Below are 5,576 nucleotides of genomic sequence, written 5' to 3'. Positions count from 1 at the left end.
CGTACCCCTCACCCAGTGTATCCCCCCTCCCCCCCTCCCCGTATCCCTCACCCAGTGTATCCCCCTCCCCGTATCCCTCACCCAGTGTATCCCCCTCCCCGTATCCCTCACCCAGTGTATCCCCCTCCCCGTATCCCTCACCCAGTGTATCCCCCTCCCCCCCACGTATCCCTCACCCAGTGTATCCCCCTCTCCTCCCCACGTATCCCTAACCCAGTGTATCCCCCTCCCCCCCTCCCCGTATCCCTCACCCAGTGTATCCCCCTCCCCGTATCCCTCACCCAGTGTATCCCCCTCCCCGTATCCCTCACCCAGTGTATCCCCCTCCCCGTATCCCTCACCCAGTGTATCCCCCTCCCCCCCACGTATCCCTCACCCAGTGTATCCCCCTCTCCTCCCCACGTATCCCTAACCCAGTGTATCCCCCTCCCCGTATCCCTCACCCAGTGTATCCCCCTCCCCGTATCCCTCACCCAGTGTATCCCCCTCCCCGTATCCCTCACCCAGTGTATCCCCCTCCCCGTATCCCTCACCCAGTGTATCCCCCCACTCCTCTCGCGTATCCCTCACCCAGTGTATCCCCCTCCCCCCCACGTATCCCTCACCCAGTGTATCCCCCTCCCCCCTCCGTGTGTCTCTCACCCAGTGTATCCCCCTCCCCTCCCCTCGCGTATCCCTCACCCAGTGTATCCCCCTCCCCTCCCCTCGCGTATCCCTCACCCAGTGTATCGCCCTCCCCCCCACATATCCCTCACCCAGTGTATCCCCCTCCCCCCCCGCATATCCTTCACCCAGTGTATTCCCCTCCCCCCCACATATACCTCACCCAGTGTATCCCCCTTCCCTATCCCTCACCGAGTGTATCCCTCTCCCCTCGCGTATCCCTCACCCAGTGTATCCCCCTCCCCGTATCCCTCACCCAGTGTATCCCCCTCCCGCCCCTCCCAGTATCCCTCACCCAGTGTATCCCCCTCCCGCCCCTCCCAGTATCCCTCACCCAGTGTATCCCCCTCCCGCCCCTCCCCGTATCCCTCACCCAGTGTATCCCCCTCCCGCCCCTCCCCGTATCCCTCACCCAGTGTATCCCCCTCCCGCCCCTCCCCGTATCCCTCACCCAGTGTATCCCCCTCCCGCCCCTCCCCGTATCCCTCACCCAGTGTATCCCCCTCCCGCCCCTCCCCGTATCCCTCACCCAGTGTATCCCACTCCCGCCCCTCCCCGTATCCCTCACCCAGTGTATCCCCCTCCCCGTATCCCTCACCCCGTGTATGCCCCTCCCCCCCACGTATCCCTCACCCAGTGTATCCCCCTCCCCGTATCCCTCACCCAGTGTATCCCCCTCCCCGTATCCCTCACCCAGTGTATCCCCCTCCTCCCCTCCCCGTATCCCTCACCCAGTGTATCCCCCTCCCCGTATCCCTCACCCAGTGTATCCCCCCTCCCCCCATCCCCGTGTCCCTCACCCAGTGAATCCCCCTCCCCGTATCCCTCACCCAGTGTATCCCCCTCCCCCTATCCGTATCCCTCACCCAGTGTATCCCCCTCCGCGTATCCCTCACCCAGTGTATCCCCCTCCCCCTCCCCGTATCCCTCACCCAGTGTATCCCCCCTCCCCGTATCCCTCACCCAGTGTATCCCCCTCCCCGTATCCCTCACCCAGTGTATTCCCCCCCCGTATCCCTCACCCAGTGTATCCCCCCTCCCCCCTCCGCGTATCCCTCACCCAGTGTATCCCCCCTCCCCCCTCCGCGTATCCCTCATCCAGTGTATCCCCCTCCCCCTCCCCGTATCCCTCACCCAGTGTATCCCCCTCCCCCCACGTGTATCCCTCACCCAGTGTATCCCCCCTCCCCCCGTGTATCCCTCACCCAGTGTATCCCCCTCCCCCCTCCGCGTATCCCTCACCCAGTGTATCCCCCTCCCCGTATCCCTCACCCAGTGTATCCCCCTCCCCCCCACGTATCCCTCACCCAGTATATCCCCCTCCCCTCCCCACGTATCCCTCACCCAGTGTATCCCCCTCCCCCCTCCCCGTATCCCTCACCCAGTGTATCCCGCTCCCCGTATCCCTCACCCAGTGTATCCCCCTCCCCGTATCCCTCACCCAGTGTATCCCCCTCCCCGTATCCCTCACCCAGTGTATCCCCCTCCCCCCCACGTATCCCTCACCCAGTGTATCCCCCTCTCCTCCCCACGTATCCCTCACCCAGTGTATCCCCCTCTCCTCCCCACGTATCCCTCACCCAGTGTATCCCCCTCTCCTCCCCACGTATCCCTCACCCAGTGTATCCCCCTCTCCTCCCCACGTATCCCTCACCCAGTGTATCCCCCTCCCCCCCCTCCCCGTATCCCTCACCCAGTGTATCCCCCTCCCCGTATCCCTCACCCAGTGTATCCCCCTCCCCGTATCCCTCACCCAGTGTATCCCCCTCCCCGTATCCCTCACCCAGTGTATCCCCCTCCCCGTATCCCTCACCCAGTGTATCCCCCTCCCCGTATCCCTCACCCAGTGTATCCCCCTCCCCGTACCCCTCACCCAGTGTATCCCCCTCCCCGTATCCCCCTCCCCGTATCCCTCACCCAGTGTATCCCCCTCCCCGTATCCCTCACCCAGTGTATCCCCCTCCCCGTATCCCTCACCCAGTGTATCCCCCTCCCCGTATCCCTCACACAGTGTATCCCCCTCCCCCCCTCCCCGTATCCCTCACCCAGTGTATCCCCTCCCCATATCCCACACCCAGTGTATCCCCCCCCGTATCCCTCACCCAGTGTATCCCCTCCCCGTATCCCTCACCCAGTGTATCCCCCTCCCCCCCTCCGCGTATCCCTCACCCAGTGTATCCCCCTCCCCGTATCCCTCACCCAGTGTATCCCCCTCCCCCCCTCCCCGTATCCCTCACCCAGTGTATCCCCCTCCCCGTATCCCTCACCCAGTGTATCCCCCTCCCCGTATCCCTCACCCAGTGTATCCCCCTCCCCGTATCCCTCACCCAGTGTATCCCCCTCCCCGTATCCCTCACCCAGTGTATCCCCCCCCGTATCCCTCACCCAGTGTATCCCCTCCCCGTATCCCTCACCCAGTGTATCCCCCTCCCCGTATCCCTCACCCAGTGTATCCCCCTCCCCGTATCCCTCACCCAGTGTATCCCCCTCCCCCCCGTATCCCTCACCCAGTGTATCCCCCTCCCCCGCTCCCTGTATCCCTCACCCAGTGTATCCCCCTCCCCCCCTCCCCGTATCCCTCACCCAGTGTATCCCCCTCCCCCCCTCCCCGTATCCCTCACCCAGTGTATCCCCCTCCCCCCCTCCCCGTATCCCTCACCCAGTGTATCCCCCTCCCCCCCTCCCCGTATCCCTCACCCAGTGTATCCCCCTCCCCCCCTCCCCGTATCCCTCACCCAGTGTATCCCCCTCCCCGTATCCCTCACACAGTGTATCCCCCTCCCCCCCTCCCCGTATCCCTCACCCAGTGTATCCCCTCCCCATATCCCACACCCAGTGTATCCCCCCCCCCGTATCCCTCACCCAGTGTATCCCCTCCCCGTATCCCTCACCCAGTGTATCCCCCTCCCCCCCTCCGCGTATCCCTCACCCAGTGTATCCCCCTCCCCGTATCCCTCACCCAGTGTATCCCCCTCCCCCCCTCCCCGTATCCCTCACCCAGTGTATCCCCCTCCCCGTATCCCTCACCCAGTGTATCCCCCTCCCCGTATCCCTCACCCAGTGTATCCCCCTCCCCGTATCCCTCACCCAGTGTATCCCCCTCCCCGTATCCCTCACCCAGTGTATCCCCCCCCGTATCCCTCACCCAGTGTATCCCCTCCCCGTATCCCTCACCCAGTGTATCCCCCTCCCCGTATCCCTCACCCAGTGTATCCCCCTCCCCGTATCCCTCACCCAGTGTATCCCCCTCCCCCCCGTATCCCTCACCCAGTGTATCCCCCTCCCCCGCTCCCTGTATCCCTCACCCAGTGTATCCCCCTCCCCCCCTCCCCGTATCCCTCACCCAGTGTATCCCCCTCCCCCCCTCCCCGTATCCCTCACCCAGTGTATCCCCCTCCCCCCCTCCCCGTATCCCTCACCCAGTGTATCCCCCTCCCCCCCTCCCCGTATCCCTCACCCAGTGTATCCCCCCCCCCGTATCCCTCACCCAGTGTATCCCCCTCCCCGTATCCCTCACCCCATGTATCCCCCTCCCCCCCACGTATCCCTCACCCAGTGTATCCCCCTCCCCGTATCCCTCACCCAGTGTATCCCCCTCCCCGTATCCCTCACCCAGTGTATCCCCCTCCCCGTATCCCTCACCCAGTGTATCCCCCTCCCCGTATCCCTCACCCAGTGTATCCCCCTCCTCCCCTCCCCGTATCCCTCACCCAGTGTATCCCCCTCCCCGTATCCCTCACCCAGTGTAACCCCCTCCCCCCCTCCCCGTGTCCCTCACCCAGTGAATCCCCCTCCCCGTATCCCTCACCCAGTGTATCCCGCTCCCCCTATCCGTATCCCTCACCCAGTGTATCCCCCTCCGCGTATCCCTCACCCAGTGTATCCCCCTCCCCGTATCCCTCACCCAGTGTATCCCCCTCCCCCTCCCCGTATCACTCACCCAGTGTATCCCCCTCCCCGTATCCCTCACCCAGTGTATCCCCCTCCCCGTATCCCTCACCCAGTGTATTCCCCCCCCGTATCCCTCACCCAGTGTATACCCCCTCCCCCCTCCGCGTATCCCTCACCCAGGGTATCCCCCTCCCCCCTCCGCGTATCCCTCACCCAGTGTATCCCCCTCCCCCTCCCCGTATCCCTCACCCAGTGTATCCCCCTCCCCCCACGTGTATCCCTCACCCAGTGTATCCCCCTCCCCCCGTGTATCCCTCACCCAGTGTATCCCCCTCCCCCCTCCGCGTATCCCTCACCCAGTGTATCCCCCTCACCCCCTCCCCGTATCCCTCACCCAGTGTATCCCCCTCCCCGTATCCCTCACCCAGTGTATCCCCCTCCCCCCCACGTATCCCTCACCCAGTATATCCCCCTCCCCTCCCCACGTATCCCTCACCCAGTGTATCCCCCTCCCCCCTCCCCGTATCCCTCACCCAGTGTATCCCCCTCCCCGTATCCCTCACCCAGTGTATCCCCCTCCCCGTATCCCTCACCCAGTGTATCCCCCTCCCCCCCACGTATCCCTCACCCAGTGTATCCCCCTCTCCTCCCCACGTATCCCTCACCCAGTGTATCCCCCTCTCCTCCCCACGTATCCCTCACCCAGTGTATCCCCCTCTCCTCCCCACGTATCCCTCACCCAGTGTATCCCCCTCCCCCCCTCCCCGTATCCCTCACCCAGTGTATCCCCCTCCCCGTATCCCTCACCCAGTGTATCCCCCTCCCCGTATCCCTCACCCACTGTATCCCCCTCCCCGTATCCCTCACCCAGTGTATCCCCCTCCCCGTATCCCTCACCCAGTGTATCCCCCTCCCCGTATCCCTCACCCAGTGTATCCCCCTCCCCGTACCCCTCACCCAGTGTATCCCCCTCCCCGTATCCCCCTCCCCGTATCCCTCACCCAGTGTATCCCCCTCCCCGT

Source organism: Chiloscyllium punctatum, chromosome 50 (assembly GCF_047496795.1).
Source record: "Chiloscyllium punctatum isolate Juve2018m chromosome 50, sChiPun1.3, whole genome shotgun sequence".
NCBI classification, from domain to species: Eukaryota; Metazoa; Chordata; class Chondrichthyes; order Orectolobiformes; family Hemiscylliidae; genus Chiloscyllium; species Chiloscyllium punctatum.
The sequence above is the reverse complement of the archived record's forward strand: the minus strand, read 5'-3'. Positions refer to the sequence as shown.